At 40.5% G+C, this 21,035-nt stretch overlaps 1 protein-coding gene across 6 annotated transcripts in view; it reads right to left on the bottom strand.

The window, feature by feature from the left end:
• sema4ba (sema domain, immunoglobulin domain (Ig), transmembrane domain (TM) and short cytoplasmic domain, (semaphorin) 4Ba) overlaps positions 1 to 21,035 on the bottom strand; it is an 82,019-nt gene that overhangs the window by 33,508 nt on the left and 27,476 nt on the right. Inside the window, exons 1-2 of one of the 6 annotated variants that reach the window (XM_082541783.1) lie at positions 19,914 to 20,087; positions 7,816 to 7,919 (exon numbers count right to left, since the gene is read on the bottom strand). The gene's annotated coding sequence lies outside the window, so the exon portion shown is untranslated. Of the gene's footprint in view, positions 1 to 7,815; positions 8,005 to 19,645; positions 19,851 to 19,913; positions 20,088 to 21,035 lie in introns of those variants that run through there. The other 5 variants (XM_082541782.1, XM_082541784.1, XM_082541786.1 and 2 more) reach the window with 5 other exon arrangements.

Raw genomic sequence — 21,035 nt, 5'->3', positions numbered from 1 at the left:
ATAGACTGTAAATGTATCAAGTTTGCTCATTATAGTGTGCCACAGCTTATAGTCAGCCTTTTTCTCCAATCAGTATATACACTCAAAATCAGATGTCTTTCTTTCTGTAACAATAAGCGACTATTTCATTGGGAACTTGATATTAAGGGTTTCATTAATGCAGAGACACGAAAATTATAAATGTCCACAAAGTGAGGACTCAACACAGTACTATAAATTATACTTTTTTTTCCTACTTGGACAGCTTTAAACTGAAAGGTTATTATCAGATTTTTTTGTCAGCTGTCACCGAAAAAATGTTACCATCCCGTGTTTTACAAGAATAAAAGATTAACTTTTAATTTATTTTTTTTGACTCCTGAGATTATTTAGCATATGTAAAGGAGTTGCCAAATAAAACTGAACAACCATAAAAAAAAAAACACTATATGCTTGGAAAAAGCAAAGTGAACCTTTTGAACCATAGAAGTCAGGTTTGTGGACAGTTCAAAAACGAAGTGATGTGCTGCATTTGCATTTGCTGCCCGTGTAAACTCATGGATCGTTCGATCAACAACAATCCATTGAAATATTTAACCTCGCTAAAATTGATTAGGCTGGTGTGGCATCCATGAAAGGGCGTAAACAAAACACGGCGGCTGTTGCCGCTTGATGTCCGCAGCAAGAAGCTGCACGCATTCCAGTAGCTTAGAGGCTTACACACAAGCTCAGGCTATAGGCCACTGGGCAGAGAGCTGCACCCATCCATCACTGTGTACAAATGATAAAAGGCTCAGAACGTCCACTTCTCCAAATGGCCACAGACCAGCTTTTACCGAATGTCAAGAGCATCAAGGCTAAAAAGCATATTGTAAACCTCACAGATCGAACATGCTGGTGACCTTCAGTCCTTTTTTTAAATAGACAAATAAAGCAATTCTGAACAAAATGCAATCAACCAAACTTTCAGTCTAATGAATATTGATTATGAATCTAAAAGAATACTGGAATGAAAACTATCACTTAAACCATAAGAATAATAAAATTTAGTTAAAAAGAAACATTGTCAGCATATAATAAATGAGAAATGTAATACTTCCAAAGCTTTTTTGAAAATCCCTAGCTAGAAACAAAGATAGCCCAGGGAAAGGCGTGTTCGTCCGAGCAGGTGTAATCAAGTTCATGTTCACGCTGTAATTATCTATTGTACATTCTGTATAAAATGACACCTATGAGAACTGTTTATAGCCTAATCCAATCGTGTGGAAAGTGATTTAGATTTACAATACCAAGAGCTGAAGTAGCAACTAGTGATTGTTCACCAGTAGCGATATGACTGTAAATCTGATTATTGCTAAACTTTTATTTAAGTATCCACAGCTCTTAACATGACAGGAATTGTAGACTTTTCCTTCTTTTATTCGGGCCTTCCACTTGAAGCAAAAGGCATGTTTTGAAAGGCTTATCGCTCTTCAACAACACATTCAGTGAGATTCAGGGAAGTCCACTAACAATGACCAAAAACCAAGTTCTCTAAACCGAGCTCATGAGAGTACACAAATAATGACGAATGACTCCTTTTCCTGTGCTTGTAGTCATACTCGTTCAGTTGTGTCTTATCTCTAGTGTTAACCCTAAAGATTCAGTGATTTAAAAGTTAATTTTTGACCTCTTTATCTGGCGAACAAACCACATTAAAAAGTTTTTGTGGGGGGTAGTCTGTATTCTTTATATGGGGTCCGAGAGTGGGGCAGCTGCCACCCACATCAAGTGACCTCACTTAGTACCGATCAATAGCAAGCTGCGCATTCCTAACGTGAAGTATTCAGCCATCACTTAAACGCTGGTATCCTAGTCATCCGAGCTATCTTGAGAATCCATCACTACAATGATATTTGGGTTAAATTCCAATCATTGAGATCCAATATCCCAGACGACCAGATCTGACCTATAAGGGCAGCGAATCTGGTAAACCATACGGGGGAGATGAGCTCTTGTCAATCAAGAGTATCTGCCTATAGGCTGCTGCTGATCCAGATACTCAAGGTCACACTTGTCAAGCCAGCACTGCTCAGTTTAGATTCAACTTCACATGTTTGCTCTTTACTGTTTTTATCCTCGTGCCCTTTTTTTATTTGCCCTTTAAATCGCAAACACAAATCGTGCACACAGCAAATATATGGCCCAACACTGATCCTGTGGCTTGATGATTTAATGGATGACTGACTGACTCTTCTACTTAACTAGAAAAGTATAATCAGGGGATTAGCAAACTATCAGATGACAGAGCTCAGTGTGCTTGCCTGCAGGTACAGGGGTATGTTAAAAATTGCTTCAATTCTACTGAGTAATTTTTAACAACAACAACAAAAAAGAATAATCTAACAAACATCCCAGTTCATGACATCTTAAAGCCAAATTGCTCTGAGCAGTCAGTTAAGGCAGAACTGCAGTGCATATAATAAGGACCCTTAAAGTTCACGTAGCTCCATGTTTGCACCAGCGTGTGCTCGAGATACAATCGAAGCCCTGACATGTCTGCACGGCGCCCAGCTGGATTCGTGTAGGTGGGAGCTGATGTCATGGAGAGATGGAGGTGAAATGGTGTGTTACTAGAAAGTTGAGCCTTTTCACTGTGATGTCAGAGAAGCACACATTTCCGCACCTATTTCACAACGTGAAGGTGCTAAGGGATGGTTTATTATTTTGCAGACAAGAAAGGACTAAATTAGGAAATTCAGCAGATAACATCAAGCCATGTTTTTTTTTCAGTTGAATTTACAGATAATGTGGAAAAAAATCCTATTATCTATAATGATGAAGCACATTCCCGTAAACCAAAAAAAGGTCAAATTTTCATTTAGGCTTATAAAAATAATAGGCAGATAACAGGAACATTCAAGTTTCTCTTAACAAACATCCAGTAAACCCAAGAGGCTGCTCTGTAGCTTGTCTCTGACGTTACCATGAGCCAAGCAAGTGATTCATCTCATTATTTATAAACTATAAGATGTAAAGTCAGTGATTTGATGCATGAGCTGGGACAGGATAAACAGCCTTGTTTTGCTTGGATCACTAACAAACCAGAAAGAGAAGTGGACAAAAAGCAAGGCCAGAAGACATTTTAATACTTGAAACAGTTTAATATGCAGATACCTGATAAACTGAGCTCTGTGCAGGATTGTTTAGATTTAGTCAGGGTACTGATTTTTTAGAGTTTAAGCAATCCCATCACTGAAAAAAGTATTTCTTTATGTATTTTTATGCCCCAATAAGACCCAGTGACCACAGAAGTAGTCATCAGCAGTGTTAGTTGCTGTGAGCTTGAACTTCACCTGCATGCCGAACAGCTTCAACCCCTCCAGATGTCTGGAGGCCTCTCTAGACCTAGAGCCAGCACATCTATAACTGTCTCCTGCACTGCCCGGACTCTAGTGGATAACTGCCAGAAAGAAAGCAGAGATGCAGGAGGATCTGAGCCCTGCAGCCACTCATGCTGCACAAAAAGTGCTGAAAGAGGCCATAGGATGGCCTGTGTACTCTGTCTTAATATATCTCATCTTCAATCCGATCTGATGAATTATTCAACCAGAGCTATCTACTGTGCCTCTCACCTAAAACATCTGCCCTGCCAGCCTGTCTGCCAGGTCCGGCTTACACTCTGCTCTGCCACAGGAAGCTTTTAGTCTACTGCTGTCCTGTGGGCTCTGTTGCATTTAACCCCTTTGCTCCATTTCTGTTTCCATCTCTCGGACCGCAGGCGTAGAGAGGAAAAGAGATCATGTTACTGTGTCAGAAAACAGGATCAATCTATAAAAGGCCTTCTGTTTTTTTTGTTTTTTAAAAAACAAAGAAATACAGAAGTAGCTTTGCTACAACTATGCAACCATCCAACTGTCGCACATGACTCATCGTCATTTCAATATATGAAAGCAGAAAGTATTCTGAAAGGTCACACTCAAGAGCCAAATTCAACATAATTGGCAATAAAGACTGAAGACTGATGATCTATTTAATTAGCAACCCACAACTGTTCATGTGCTTCATAAAGTTAAAGTCAACATTTTTCAGGGCAAAGGACTTTCAGACACCTCAAAACAACCAAGCAGGGCCTACATATTCACATAAGAGTTAGCTAACTAAAATCACACCTGCACTCTCATAAAAATTGATCAACAGATTTACAACAAAGTGTGTAATATTTGAGCTCTGTGCAACATGACACATGAGAGGCGAGAGTGCCTTTTGCAGTGGGCTACATTGTACTATTTGTGTCCAAGGTTAGAGAAGAGCAACTATGTCAGTTAGGTGTTTCAGCCAATGTCCATCGAATATGTCTCTGTAAAGTAAGTAATCACAATGTTAAAAGACAGCATGTTTACAAGGAGGGGCAATCAGACGTGTGATTGGAGAGCTGCCGCAGGAATGTCTTTAAGGGTCAGTGGCACCATTAGCAGAGTAAAGGGCATAACCTGGAATGCTTAGAGATATCAAATCACGGCTACGGGGGAGGGACAAGTTGCCAAACAAGGCTCGGCCGGAGGCTGATTCAATCATCAGAGCTACTCCCGCACTTACATCAGGATGGACACAAACAAATTCAACCACTAACAGTGACATGATGTACATTTCCTGTATGTGATCCAATAGTCGATGCGTTCTTTTTATAGCTTTACGTTTTAAAAAACAGCTTTATAATGAAACATGCACGAGGAACAGGTGCGAGGTGATGAGTGACGGAAATATACCCTGAAATGGGAATTTTGCAACTCTCACACCAGCAAGTAGGAAATGCTGACACGTGTGTAAGCATACTCCACATAGTTTTGTAAAGCTGTTTCAAATGATTGTGTACAGTTAAAATAGAGCGCTGCACGTACAAGACAAGGTCCCGCAGTACTTCCTGTGGATGTGACGTTTTTTCGATGCGTGTTACATGAGGGTTAAAAAGGCACGTGTGGGTCTAGGAGATGCTGACGTGAGAGCACTGATCTGGCCATGTTCCATGTCCACAGTCATTTCCCACACCATGGCACAGCACTAGACTGGGAATAAACAGAGAAGCCCGCTGTGCTCCCAGAATGCATGTTTGCAGAGTTCCCATCAGTGAGTACACAGTAATAGGACTCCCTGAAGGCCTGTGTTTAACCTTTAGGTTACAAGTGGCTGGCCCTTCTCTTCTGTACCCCGGCCATAAACCCTTTTTTGTCTTGTTTTCAACAACACTTAGAAAAACGTAAAGGAAGTCAGATAAAATCACAACATCTAAAGGACATGTGACGTGATTAAAAAGTCCAGAACAGCTAGTACATGGACTGTGCAGCGAGACTAGTCTTGGTCAGACTCTGAGTTTGAACTGTTAAGGCATTACAGACGATTGCCGACACTCAGGAAAAGAAACCGAATAATCTGAGATTTCCTGACCACTAAGTAAACTCCACCTGCTGATGAGAATCGTGTAACTTGACCTAAAGTTACCAAAATCTTCACTTTCTATTTTATTTATTTTACTTGAGGGCTCATTTTCAGGAACATCTCTGTAAGAAACACCATGAATGCAAAAGAATACCTGAGGTTACTGCAGTAAGTATAGATCAGGGATGTCATTGGGCAACATTTTGGATGAACACATCTCTTAAAAATATTTTTCGCAACTGCTGAGAACATACATATAGTACAAATGCTGTACATAGCAGACACGCATATGCATACTTTATGTTGGGGCAAGAGTCAACCTGACAATATAAACAGATGAAGGAGGATGAGAGCAGCCTAAAGCTGAGAAAATACCCCTGGGATGTGCTGACAAACTAGAAATGTGAACGTGGGGCCAGCACGGAGGATTAGCTGTGGTAAAACAGTGTGATGCAGTATGATTAATTTCTTCTTTGTCTGTTCTCCACAATGCAGATTTAGTAATCAGCAACAGGTTGCTTGTTGCTTTGAGCTGCTACCATTGACAGCCCACAGTTCCACCTTGCTTACACTACTTTGAGCAGACTCGATGCAGCACAGCAGCGCCTCGAACACACTTTCAGTCTGCAGAGGAATGTTTCAGCAGCGTTCAGGTCAAGGCAGGCTCTCACTGCAAGCAACAACCACCATGTCATAAATTTAACTTTTTTGTGAAGTCTGGATTTTAGCTATTGATATAACAGGCACCATCCTTTACCAACGAGCCAAAGCCTCTCTGACAGCATCATACAGGCAGCTCATTGTCGAGGCCGCCGGCATCCAGAATGCAACTGCCAGCTGTTTTCTTTGTGGATCAAACCAAAAGAAACAGCAGGCCAAGGTCAGCACAGACAAGCTTTTCTCCTACAGCAGACAGACCAATCTCCATATAGCGGGCCAGAAAAAAAGTCGATCGCTGCCACAAATGTGATAGCACTGTTGATTATATTCCACCCTCTTGTGGAATAATCCGCCATTCTTGAAAATTCATGAAAGCTCGCATTTATTCCCGTTCTGCTGCTGGGTGTTTGTTGATCGCTTGAGAATCTGTGTCTGCGTGCAAGATTGTTTGTGAGGGTTATCTCTCATGTCCCCTGTTGGTAGATAGATGCTAGACAAACACAGATAAGCTTTTAAGGAGGATATCAAGTTTTCCTGAGGATGTATCCTGTAAGATCACAGTGATTCAGATTGTTTTATGGTAAAGTTTCCCTCCACTCCAAAAAGTCCACTCCAAAAAATAGCCTGGATGTTTTGAATGACCTTTACTGTGCTGAATGATAAACATACACCTAAAAGAGAACATGATTGTACGCTCAGCCAGCTGCAGTAAAATATGCAACTTAAAAAAAAGCTTATGGGGAAGCTTGAAACCTCCAAAGTTCACAACCGGAAGTTATTCTAGTCAGACGGCACTATTTCCATATTTATTGAGCCTTTTTATATTAGGGAAATGAAATAAACGTGATGTAAGAATACAAAAGACAATATAATACACAAGTTATTTTTAAATGCAACATAATAAAACTAAAGCTCACTCCAATAGGGGAAAATCAACCATATCCTTCTACTGATTGACTGCTAACCACATTTCTGACAGTTTGCCATTAGTAGATTGTTTTGCCAGCAGCATATCAGTGAGAACATTATTTGATGTTTCTATATGCTATCACACAAAATTCCAAAAAAGGATTCCAATTTCAATTGGAAAAGTACATGCTGATGATTCTGTTCTTTCATCTGATTTCCCATACCCTTCTTGATTTACAAAAAGTAGCTTGGAGAGGATGCAGGGGTAATTGCACCCACATTTCCTACCCTCTGCCTGCAAATAGGAGCCCAAACCCCCAGACACAGGCTCACTCCTGAAGAGCTGTGCCTCAGCATAAAGACGCTAGAGACAGCCGATACATGCCAAAAAGTGTTAAAATGTAACACACCCAGGCAAATACCTATTATTCTAAGGGAAATGAGTCCAAGATCAACATCACTTAATGCATGGGTATCTCCTACATGTTTAGGAGATAGAACAATGACCCACAAATACGAACACACTGCACACACATGCATGAGGCTGCACTCAAAGTGGGTTTTTAACGACCCCATTGCCCTTCTATCACCTTACGATAAAGACCTAGTGGAGAGGATGGTGGTCTGTCTCATGTCAACTCACACCCACTTTTCCTTTTAAAGAGAGAAGCTAACCTCACATGGGCTCACTCATAAAAACATCATAATTCTCCAACAGGCAAATGATGGGTTATCCTAGCATTGTTTTAACAGGTAACCAGAACTGCAGCGCACTCGCATCAATGATTCATGCAGCCACGGCACCACGCAGTTAATGAACACAAGGGTAGTCATTGTAACAGCATTACTTACGCTCTGTCCCAGTCAGCTGTTAAACAGAAACTCACGTCAGATCTAAAACAGCTTTCCTTTAGGTGGCCCACAGGCAGATCAGTCCCTCTTTCAGGGGGGGACGTCTGAAGAAAAAAAATCCACAGGTACAGAGAAGTTTAAATCTCTCTCAGATGACAGCTCTGAGTCCACACGTCCACACTCTCCCTCTGTCTGACACAGTCTACTACAGCCTGCCCCCTGGCCATTCAACAGACTGCAGCTCCGCCCACACACAGTCACAAGAGGGAGGGAGGTACACTTCTACAAGTCTGATGTTGACTCATTTTTTCTTTTTTTTTAAATCCAGCAACCTTCTGCACTACTTTAATGACTCAGAGTAAAATAGAAACACTCACATTATCCTGCATGGGGAACGTTAGCAATGAAGATCAAAAAGAACACATAAGCAATAGTAAAAGACAGATAACAGATCTAATATTAACCACAAAGACAGTAAACTATTAACATCAGATTTATATTTTTTTACTTAGTATGCATATCCTAACATTCCTCTTTAGTGTGAACTTAAGAAGACGTTCTTGGCATTTTTGCCCAACATCATTTGTTTTTAAAAATTAAAATAAATACACTAATGTCCTGTCATTTTCTGGTCATTACATTTTTGGCTGTGCTTTCAAAGAGAATTCCTACAATGTTGTGAAAACATAAAGAGAGAATACAACAGCAAAAACTATTTTTTTGGACAAGACTCCACTGATACGAGTAACATATAGAAGCTTCCTTACTAGTTATAGTGACACAAAAGCAGATTGGATTTCAACACTTATAATCTCTTAAATATGTAAATCTTAAATATGTTAATAAGTAAATATTAAAGCTAGAATGTGCAGCCTTTAATGAATCTGTATTCCTAGTCTTTTATTTGGAAATTTAAATTCCTGAATAAAAATCTAGCCATCACAAACTTTTGATAACAAATAGAACAACAAAGATCCTCACTAGTATTAATTGAGATGTGGTAAACTTGTTTTTGCAGCTCGCCCATCTTATTATTAGTAGTAATACTTCTTTCTAATAGTCATTCGGATCTTGAGACAGTGTCTGTTCAAAACAAATACCTCCCAACCACAGCTACAGCTTCTTTTATTTCAGACTTAAACCTCCGTGAAGTAAAATCTGACGATCAAAAGGAACACTTCTTTCTCTTTGGATGGCATATCTGTGAAACATGTCACTAACACGCAGCTTCGAGCATGAGGGTTCACTTGTTTACGTCTTGGCAGCGAACATTCTTTTCATTTTCCAAGTTAATCATCAGAAATCTGACAGAAATGTCTAGAATTTTATCATGTAGCCACAGCATTGCAACAAAAGCATTCTTCAATGCCTCCTACATATTTAAAACTTTAAAGCAGCATTAGTCCTTTTGCATGCTCCAACAGTAACCGTTTCGTGCTTATTTTAAAGTCCTAGGACTTAATGTAAATCAGTGAGAGCCGAGATCCACTGAACTTAAGGCTACATGAGAGGCACGTGAAGAAGAGAGTCCTGCATGTGAAGCTGAGCCACATACCAGTTCTAAAATAATACACACAACAGTAGCAAGGGCAATGTTTTCAGGCCATGACACTGAAAGTACGACAGAGGTGATGCAAAGTCTTAGAAGAGGCCTTTTCATTACTTGTAAAGGGGACATCAGACTCCAAAGAATCACCTATTTTTGTACTTTATGAACAGAGCTCTAATAGTTTTCTTAATATATTAATAATAATCATGATTTTTACAATGTATACTAATATGCTGATACCTCAGGTTTGTTTGAAACATGCTAATAAATACACATCAAAGTATTTAAAAAGTCTAGTCGAAGCGAAGTGTTACCAAAAAAACTTTACATGCCTGCTCCAAAAATATTTGCAGGGTAAATAGAGAGAAGTGTAAGATAACAGCATGTTGAGACGGGGACGCCTGTTTCGAAAATAGCATATGCTAATTATACACTTTAGGCAACTGCTAAGGAGGGCGATGCGATGCCAAGTTTGAGATGTTGGGACTCTGAATTTCAGCTCAGTGTTCTTTTACGAAGTCGACTCCACACTGAGGCTGTAGCGAGGATACTCACTCACCTATTTATAACTTACGTCTACTGGATACCTCCCTCAGATTAGTGGCACACCTCTTGTTGAGCTAAACCACCTGCTACTGCCATGCAGCGGACAGTTTCAAACAATCCGTAGGACTTCTCTGACAGATGTCTAAACACATAGAGCAGACCAGTCAAACAGATACAAACTGGCCCAGTTAATGTGCGTGCCCTGAAAATGTCACTTTTCATTGCGTCTGCTTTATGACTTCAACAAAAACGGCACTCCTGCAGTTAGCAATTAGCAAACACAGAAACGCTCCTCTGTGCGAAATGGTTAACTACCACAGAGGAGGCTATGAGGACATTACTCAGGGATGGTCGGCCATAAGCTGCTTTTGGAATTAGGTTAAGCATAAATATTAAGGGAAAGAAGACACTGGAGTACAAAGTTTGAAAAACTGAGTGAATAATTCCTTGTTTTTATCTATTAATATTCTGAAAGGGCAGTTGCATTATTATTATTATAGGGTTTTAGGTTAATATTTATGTGTTAAGAATAAAACTGATATCGCTTACTGTTTACATACAAAGACTGATCATGGGATTGAAATCACATTAGCGTCACTGTCACATCACAGGGAGTGTCAACCAAGAAAGAAGCCCCATGCTCCAAAACTGACACCCACAAGCTCGACTGAAATTTGCAAAGCTTTTATGGCAAGACAAGACAAAGTTTAAGCCATTTGGCTACAATGACAGGAGGTATGTTTGGAGGAGCAAGGGTGAGGCTAAGTTTGATTATCAAGCACGGTAGTAGTAGCGTCATGCTTTGAGGCTGTTTTGCTGCCAGTGACAATGGTACATTACACAAAGTGGATGAAATGAGGAAAAAGGACTACCTCCAAATTCTTCTGCTTCACATCAGATCAGGAGGTAGACAGCTCAAACCTAGACACAGTTAGGCGTTCCGTCTGGACAATGACTCCAAACACAGATCATAACTGGTTTTGCAATGGATAAAAGCAGGCTAACATTAAGCTTCTGAAGAGGCCGCCCCAAAGCAACAGCCTCAACGTTATTCAAAATTTTGGGTCTGTGCCAGGAAACTTCAAAAGTTTCAAAGAGATCTACCAATTCTGGGAAGAACCATTTGTTAAAGGCCATTCAAACAAATGTTAGTGTTGGTATATGTATCATTTTGAGCCTGTTTGGATCAGAGAAATCCAAAATAAATGAAAGATTAATCATCCAGTTCTTTTTTTTTAAGTCATTAAAGATACATGCTGTACAATCATTCCACACTGGAAAAAGAACAGTTCAAAGAAATAATTAAAAGCACAAAATTACCATGACATTCATGCCCATGATGAGAGTATGTAAACCACAACTGTATATGGTAATGAAAATATTGTTCAGAGCGTATTACTCAGCAACTACGGTGGACCACATTTTGCATAAATTAACCAGAAGCAATCTACTGATTGTTGAAAATCTCAAAATAGCTGGAAATGTTTGATGAAGCAAATAAACCCTGACATCTTGGAGAAGACCCATGCAGTTAGTTTTAAGTTCGATAACATTAAGCATGTGATACATAATGAGCTTTTCTGATTCCAGAAGACCACTTGAAAATGCAAGTTTGATCATTCTCCAGCCTCTGCATGTTTCACACACAGCAAGCAGAAGTGCTGACAACTCATTCTATATAAATGAATAAGTGCAGAGGAATTACAGCGCTGCGATAAGCCCTCGTGTTTCACATATTAGTTTAATGGGAACACACCAGATAGCAGCACTTAAGAGTCACTGAGGCTGACAGAAGCGCTGAAGACAGCTGAGAAACACCGGCCCCCAACTCTGTTTCAGTGTTTGTCAACGCAGTGCTATCCAATGTGTTGAAACTCCGTAACTGTGCAAAGCATGTGATAGAAAAATGTGACAGACAAAAACCAAACTGGCTAACTTCTTCCTTACTGTACGCCGTTATTTTAGCGGCTACATTTTGTCAGAATAATACCTTTTTATGCCGAGGCTACTTATGACCTTGTGACAATCAAATGCTTGGCTTCTGCTCAAGCCAAGCATTTAACAAACTTATTTTTTTCAATAAGAAGAAAGCACCTAAGATCTCCTGAGACCTTCACTTTCAGCAATAAAAGTGTTGTTAACATGAGCTGGAAAATATTTCACCTTTAGCGAAAACACTGCTGTGCATCTTACAGGTTGTCAGCAGTTGCATAGTAACAGCAGGGCCACGGCTGGCACTTGCTTCAAGCATCTGTTCAGTGCTACAAACTAAAAGGAAAATTCCAGTCAACAAAGTTGTGAAGCTACTAAAGTCACAACTACTCAGCTAAGGCCTTTGTTTGTCCTCATACCACTTATATTAGCACAGTTTTGACACCAGGTCAGGCGATGATCTGGCAAAGTTCGACAGCTCTTTGTTGTTAAAAATCCTCTTACTGCAGTCTGACGGTAACAGCAATAGTTTGTTCCAAATCTTCATTAAACCCATATGATGTTTACACAAAGAACAATTCTCAAACAGAAGCTTTTATGGAGCGCCAAGCTCTTCTGTTTGATTTACATTTTGCACTTTACACAACGCTAAGCTCCCTTCTCTCTGTCAGGAACTCACGACACTCAAGACTGTTTCTTGTCAGCACAAAGCCTGACATATTTACTACAGCTGAAAGTCTGGGATCTGCACAAGAGTTTCAAATGACTTTTTTCTAGTTTGCACAAGGTATGGATGCATAATGACAGACCTACTAGCGGACTGCTATTTGCTATTAGGGTATCATAGTTGTTGAAAGAGTGGATAAATTCGGGTGAGACTAAATAAATTGGGGCAGGTGGTGAAAAAAGAAGGAAAGAAACAAAACAGTAAGTAAAACAAAACAAGACAAAAATAAAAACAAAACTGAAACAGCAAACATTACTAACTAAAGGACAATTTAACACTGAAACATAAAGAGTAACACTAAACACGATGACAGAGACAAAAGACATAGGAACAAAACCACGTCTGAAATGACCAAGCAAACCACAATGACAAAGACAGTCATAAGACTCAGACTTGAACTTGGGCCCCAGTCACACAGGCCTAGAGGTTGGTCATTGACTTCCTGGCCACCACTCCTTGCTATGGAAAAATGTGTATTTCCAACTGCTTGGTGAGTGGTTGCAGGCAGTCACTGTGATAGCCACTAAAGCCCCAGTCCCACAAACCTAGAGACCACTCAGTGACAGCCCTCCACAATCTCTGGCCACCACTCACCAACCAGTTGGGAGTAGTAACTCTACTTTAAATCTCAGCTTGTTCTAATTTCTTTACATATACCAAACCTGGTGTGGTCAGACCACACCAGGCAAGACCCTAGGTGCAGGCTGTGTAAAGATGCCCCTGAGACAATCCAACACATAACAGCAGGGAGCAAGATGCTAGCATGCAGGGCATACATGGAACGCCATAACCAAGTGGCGGGCATAGTGTACAGAAACACCTGTGCCGAATATGGCCTGGAAGTCCCGAGGTCAAAATGTGACTTCCCCCCAAGGGTGGTGGAGAATGAGCGAGCTAAGATACTGTAGGATTTCCAGATACAGACAGAAAAAAAATGGTGGGGCTAACCAAGCAGACATAGTGGTGGTAGGCAAACAGAAGAAGACGGGCGTAGTGATAGATAACTGTTCCGAATGACAGCAACCTCAGGAAGAAGGAACACGAGAAACTTGAGAAAAACCAAGGGCTCAGAGAAGAGCTCAAGAAGATGTGGAGGGTGAAGGTGGTCCCAGTGGTATTTGGAGCACTAGGTGCGGTGACTCCCAAGCTAGGCGAGTGGCTCCAGCAGATACTAAGTATTGATATAGCTAAGATACTGCGCAGGACCCTCAAGCTCCCAGGCCTCTGATAGAGGACCCAAGCTTGAAGGATATATATATATATAAACTCAATTAATGTTTGCATTTGTAATATTTTTAATTTAAGCAAATATGAGCTAAACTATACAGAAAAGTACCAGCAAAGATGACACAGTTTGATGCGCAGCTGAGGTGACTGATTCATTTTCACATCCAATGTGATGGGAGCAGCATGTCAGATGGTGGGAGATACCCAGCATACGATCAATCACACTCTCTTCAGACACACCTGTGAATGTGGGATGTTGCGATTTTTCCTCCGGTGCTTTGTGTGTTTGGGGAGAAAAAAAAATTGAAGCTGTGATGGCTCAGTATGACACGACTAAAGGCATGACTCCACCACCTCTCACATGAAACTCACCAGCAGAGAGGGTTTGTGGGATGAGTGCCCTCTGGCAGGAGGTGATGCCAGTGAACAAACCCTGGTGCGTGTGTGTGTGTGTTTGATAGAGAAAGAGCTTTCGAGCGGCCCGTGTGACTCACCCTGGTCATTAAAGTTGCATACATGGTTATTTCCCCTGTGTCACCATCTTATGCATTACTCACTTATCTGAAACTGCTACCAAAGGTTCCCAGCATTAACGGTCACACGGTTAACCGATCACCGCAATCTACGTGTACCTTCCCACATTATGACCTTTGTTACAACATGTGGCCGTTTCCTCCGCTAATCCTTTTCCAATCTTCATCTTTTTAAAAAGAAACAGTTTGTTAAAGCGGGGCAAACGGGCGCACCTCCAGAGCAACTGGGTCAGTTTCAAATCCAACAGAGCAAGAGGAACAGCTCGAATGCTCCTCAGGTGGCCCAACATATCCATGGCAGCGGCTCAACTTTCCTGTATTTTCCACCTCAGGTCTCCCTCCCCCACACATACACCCCCCTCCCACTACCACATACAGTAACAACCATGTCCTACAATTGAGGGAGGATAATCTGCTCTTGACACAGCCAGAAATTTGATTTAGCAGCCACGAGTTATCACAACTCATGTCATAGAGTAAACTGGTGGGAAATATGACCTTTTGCACAGTCAGTGATTTTTCTGGATTATTTATACTGAGCTAGATGTTCTTTTAATATAAGTAGTTATACTAAGTGATTGTAGGCGATGCTGTAAATCAATGATCAGGACAGCCAGAAATATCAGACTCTTAAAGCAGCTCTTTTAATGTGATTTGGTATCTTTTATTGTATGTATTAATCTTATTTAATTCACTTGTACATTTGTATAGTTGTATCGGTGATATTTTAGATCTGTTTTTATTGTTAGCTATTATTCTAAATGCTGCTTGTACATCCACACCTTGAACATCTGATATGTAATGGCAAAAAAGGATTCTGATTCTGACTGATAAAATACAAAATACATGGTCATTTTTACAGATCTTTCTTGAGTTTAGATATCAGTATATTGCAGTATTAAGACTGCAACACAGTCAGATGGGTTGACAGAAGTTTAAACGCATATATTTTGATACAATTTTAACATTTTTTCAAGCAAAAACAAAAAAATTTAAAAAGGTTTGAGCTTCTCGCATGAGATTTTTGCTTTTTTCTTTTATTCTTACTTATAGGAAATGATTTAAATGATAGTAAATCTAACATCTTCGCATTCTGAACTGTAAATTAAAAATGATTTACCTTTTAATTACATTTATACAGTTTTAAGTTTTTTAATACAGTCCTGATCAAAAGTTTAAGACCACTTGAAAAATGTCAAAAACTCATATGTTGCAAGGTTGGTCTTAACAAGGTTCCAAGTAGAGCTTCAACATGCAGCAAGAAGAAATGGGAGCGAGACAAAACATTTTAGAATAGAGAATAAAATAGAATATACCTTTATTATCCCACAAATTATAAATTTATGGCAAGGGGAATATAAAATATAGAAGGAAGACACAAAGTAGTCCTATATACACAAGCAACTGAAATTCGTATATGTACAAAGATATATTTTTATTATTACAGATATATTAAAACAGGCTGTTTTGCAGCTGACAAAAAGTTTAGGACCACATGCCTTTAAAAGGCCAAATCTGTCCAAAAATGTGGATTCACTCTCATTTTCTGCCAGATAGTCACATTGTCATGACATTCTGATAGCAAAGGCAAAAAAACGTTCCCTTTTTGAAGTGGTTGTTGAACTGCATAAGCAGGGTCTCTCACAGCACGCCATCACTGCTGAGGTGGGAGGCAGTAAGACAGTCATTTGGAATAGAACAAAAAAGTCAAGTGGAAGACCCCAAAAAATTTCACCAGCACTGAGCTGGAAAATCCTATTGGCTGTTGGTCAAGACACTGGACGATCCTCGACCCAAAGTTACTATTGCCGACTGCAGCCCCATAACCATCGTGGGGCATCTGAGACTGAAGGGCTTTAAAAAACAAAAGTGTCTTCAAAGGCCTCATCTCCTTGAATGCCACAGAACTGACCATTTGGACTTTACAAGAGAGCACCAAACATTGGACATTGAAAGGTGGAAAAAGATTTTATTCTCTGATGAGAAAAAAATTAACCCTGATGGTTTCCAACGTTACTGGCATGACAAGCAGATCCCACCTGAGATGTTTTCTACACGTCACAGTGGAGGGAGCGCCATAATGGTCTGGGGTGCTTTTTCCTTCAGTGGAACTATGGAGCTTCAGCAGGAGCAGGGGCGTCAAACGGCTGCTGGCTTTGTCAAGATGTTGCAGAGAGCATCCCTCATGACTGAGGGCCCTCGTCTTTGTGGTAATGACTGGGTTTTTCAGTAGGACAACGCTACAGTACACAATGTCCACAGGACAAGGGACTTCTTCCACTCTTTTGGACCATCCTGCGTGTTCCCTGGTCTAAATCCAATCGGTAACCTTTGGGAATGGATGGCAAGGGAAGTTTACAAAAATGGACAACAGTTTCAGACAGTAGATGCCCTTCCTGCTGCTGTCCTCACCACTTGGAGAAATGTTCCCACTCACCTCAAGGAAACACTTGCATCAAGCATGCCACAACAAATTTTTGAAGTGATCAACAATAACATCGGAGATACTCATTACTGAGTTCATGTTTGAAACTTTGATTTCTGTTTTTTTTTTTTTTTTGGGGGGGGGGGGGGGGGGGGGGTTTACAGGTTTTTTTTGGAGGTGTGGTCCTAGAACTTTTGATCAGCTGTAAAACAGCTTCTTTCAGTTTAAGAGTTGTTTTCAATAAATTGTATGCTCAAAAATGTTTTGTCTCACTCCTATTTCTTCTTATTGCATGTTGAAGCTCTACTTGGAACCCTGTTAAGATCCAACCATGCAACATATGAGTTTTTTGCCATTTTTCAAGAGGTCTTACAGTTTTGATGGGGACAGTATAATGAATTAATTAACAAAAAAAAGATATACACATATTTCTGAAAGACTGCAAACAAACTGCATTCATGTTTCCCCATATTAAATAAATGAGGTGTTCTGGATACCACCTTCAAATCTTCCAGGGGATACACCAAGGTCTTCTCAAGCCAGCTAAAAGATACAATCTCTTCAGTGTGTCCTGGGTCTGTCCTGAGGCCTTCTCCTAGTGGAACACACCCAAAACACCTGATCCAAGAAGCATCCAGGAGGAATCTTGGTCAGATGCCCAAATGAACTCAACTGTCTCTTTACAAGTTCTAGTTCCAATGAAACAGGGGTATTAAAAATGTGTCCATGTGGCCAAAAATGGCCCGACAGAGGAACCAGTCCACTGCACTGGATGGCTTGGAAAAAAATGAGGGAAAACTTTTTAAACAAGCCACTTGATTGCCATTGCAGCAGCATGGTTGCTTGGTGGTTAGCATTAATGCATCACAACAAGAAAATCCTGGGTTTGAACCCTGAGTGAAGTTTTATATGTTCTTGTTGTATTTTCTTCGGAAGCTCTTGTTTCTCCCACCATCTCAGATAGCGCTATCTATCTCAGGCCAGAACACTTGTGAAAAAGATTATTAATCTCATTAGGGTTTTTTCTGATTAAATAAAGGTTTAATTAAAATCAAACGGCATCCTGTCATGACAGATGCTGTCCAAACTTTCAATTTCCTTTGCAGCCATCCTCCTGACAAAAACACTAACCATGGTCTGCCATTTCCTGCAAATGTAACACTGCTGACCCCAGTTCTTGTTCTTTTCTTTGTAATAAAAGATGATATTCTCATTACACAGAAATTAGCAGCGCATTGTTTAACATAGTCCATTGCCTTGATGATAAAATTGTACAATTGGTCAGTAAGTCCGTAAAAGTCAAAACCTATACCCAATTTAAATTTGCACAATCTCACATTCAAGATCCTCTTCTGGCACAGCTCTGGATCGTTTTTCAGAGCAGCTGCTGCTTTTGTTTTTTATTTTTTATCAGAAGGCTTCTGGCCACCACCACTGTTCAGATCTTTCCCTCAAAAGCACCTGGACATTAGAGAGAGTCTGGACTGACTGCCTGAGTGAAAACATAACACTGTACAAGTTCATGGAGTGATTTACTGAATCTAAAAAACACACAATGCTGTTCATCCTCCTCGGATTGAAAATTGAAAATCCTCAACTCCTCTGCTAAAAATGCTTGGTTGTAGCCAGAGAGCCATCTTTCATTACCACCTAAAAGTGATCCTAAACATGAAATTTGAGCTTGAAACAAGAGCTGATGAGCACACAGTTTAAGTGTTCATTTATAAAGAGCTTTTGTGCTGGAATCTGTCTGGATCCAAGAAGATGACCTTGAATTGGAACTCTTCCACATTTAAATCGGGAAAGACTTTTTGATGTTTATGGATCTGTCCCCAGAACTTCTTCATACCGCATCCTACCCTTAAACGTAATTAAGTATGTTTTAAAATTCTGCTTTTCTGTCGATGTCACCTTGTCTTTAAGGTGGTGATACTGTTGGAGGTGAAAATGGAAAGTGGGACTGTTGCTTTCAGTTTTAACCTAGTCACAGCATGCATACAGTATGCCTGCTCTCATGAATAATATACTCTGTCCAACCACCTTCAATTACAAATGACTTCTACCCAGTGCGATAACCATAAAATAACCTTGAAAAGCATGGTTACTCTTTATCTAATCCAAGCAGAAATTGCAATCCAGAATAAATCATGATCCCAAAGAGCTAATGAGATTGTGCTTCAGAGACGTGTTAGTTCATTAAGCCAATTACTACAAAAGAGAAATGTTATACTACTAATGCACTGTGTACTCAGGGAAATGACCCAGTGAGATGAATAGATAGAGAAAAAGGAAGAGGAAGAGAGTGATGACTCAAACACAGGGAAAACCCTCAAGATGAATTAGTTATAAGGCCATCTACATGTGGGGCAGACGAAATATGAAATATTAAGTTAGCATTTGATATAGCGAAAGAGTTAAGGTTAAACAACTCCTGAAAATAATCAACTACTATCCATCTAGAACCGTCCAACTGTGATGCTGCGCTGGAAGTACACATGCCGTTCAAAAAAGTGTTTGATGAAGCACTGTAACCACAACGCTCTGTAAACTGCTGCTCATTTCTGAAGCAGTTGAAAATCTGCATGCAGATAACGCCCACTGCTTTGCTCGTATCAGCTACATGGCTGTCATTGTACACGCCCAGTTATTCTTTTTTTCTTTTTTTGAGCGGACAAGTCAAAATGGGTCAAATATTCCAAGGAAGTACAAAATTATTATCACATGCAAATCTTCTTTTTTATAAGAGAAAGTGTAACAAAGCTGTGATCTTTAAAAAATATTTAAATCCATAAAAAAAAGAAAAAGAACCTGAGGGAAAATTCTGCACAGGAGATGAGAAATCATTTCAAAATAAAGGTAATTATAGCTTTCCACGACACATGCTGAATTACCTCTGAGCCAGCACGGGGATCCGTCTCATCTTTACCATGGAAACCAACACCATACAGTACATGCACGCACACTGAGGGAGCAATTGCCATGACATCCAGCACTGTGGCGAGAAGAAGCTTTCAGCAACTAGACCAATTTACTCAGCAGCTAACTGGACAGTCAGTCAACCCTCTGTACTGTATATCACTCCCTATTTCACTCACTCTCCTCCTCTCTTTCCCCTCTTTTCCCCGTGAATTTCTTCTGTCATGATGCCAGACGAATTACCTTTCATCAGCAGAGGACAAGGTCTTGCAGTGCTTAGTAGGAGTGGCTCTCATTCAAGTGGTGACAGAGAAAAGAAAGCTCTGCAGGGATCCCTGCACAAGGATGCAGTTGAACCGGCACCGCACGCATGCATCCACCGCCACTATCACTACCAGCGAGTGCAACGGCAGCAGTAGCAAATCGGAAGGGGAGGGGTAAATATAAATATATAAAAAAAGCAGGAGAGGGGGTTGCTCTATCAGCAGCAGGAGCATTACATCATAGGCTGCCTCTGTGGAAGGGTGGGAGAGGAGTGGACAGAGGAAGGGAGGTGCTCCTCGTAGCAGCAAAAGCTCCCTGTTACTGTTGAGCTCTTTTCTTTGCGTGCCCAAGTCCAAATTTAATATTTATGATCTGGTAACTGTGAAATGCCCTTGGTGGTTAGCATAAGACCTATTTAATCATTAACTCAGCTGCTCTTAATTGTGTACCTTCACCAGGATTTGTTGTCAGAATGGATATAATGTGGATCATCCCTTTGGGGCACAGACTGCGTGCATGAGTGTGTGTCCAGCTCATGGAAGCCTACACAATGTCTATTCTATGTGGTAACTGAATTGCGTGACTAGCAGTTGCTCGCCACTGCTCCCAAAGCATGCTGATATTCATCCCTGGAAAAAGGTCAACTGAAATTCCTCGGAGCAGTGAGTGGATAGGTAAAAGTGTTTGGATTGCTCGCGATGATTAAAACTTATGTGTCGCAACAAATTTGTCAGAAACAACTGCATGATTATGCCGATGCTCTGAGCACATCTGGGAGGCAGGCGCGACCATAACGAGAGCGCTACGGGTCACCTACCGCAGCGGACAGCTGTTAACCACCTACACACTGGTACACCGCAGACCAATGGCACGGACAACAATGCACTTGACAATAATGGTTAGTCAGAACCAAGTGATCCCACTTTTCCTGAACAAACACAAACAAAGCTCCCACAACTATGTACATGTTGTCAGAAGGACATACACTGGTCAACTGACAATATACATCCAATCCTTCAACAGTTAATAACAATGCTTTCCACGCCAGGTAGAAGAAAAGTCATTAAGAGGAAAGTGGAAAGGAGGAGGAATCATGGTAGC

The sequence above is a fragment of the Aulonocara stuartgranti genome (genome assembly GCF_965226115.1).
Source record: "Aulonocara stuartgranti genome assembly, chromosome: 7".
In the NCBI taxonomy this organism is placed as follows: domain Eukaryota; kingdom Metazoa; phylum Chordata; class Actinopteri; order Cichliformes; family Cichlidae; genus Aulonocara; species Aulonocara stuartgranti.
This window is presented reverse-complemented; position numbering and strand designations above follow the sequence as displayed.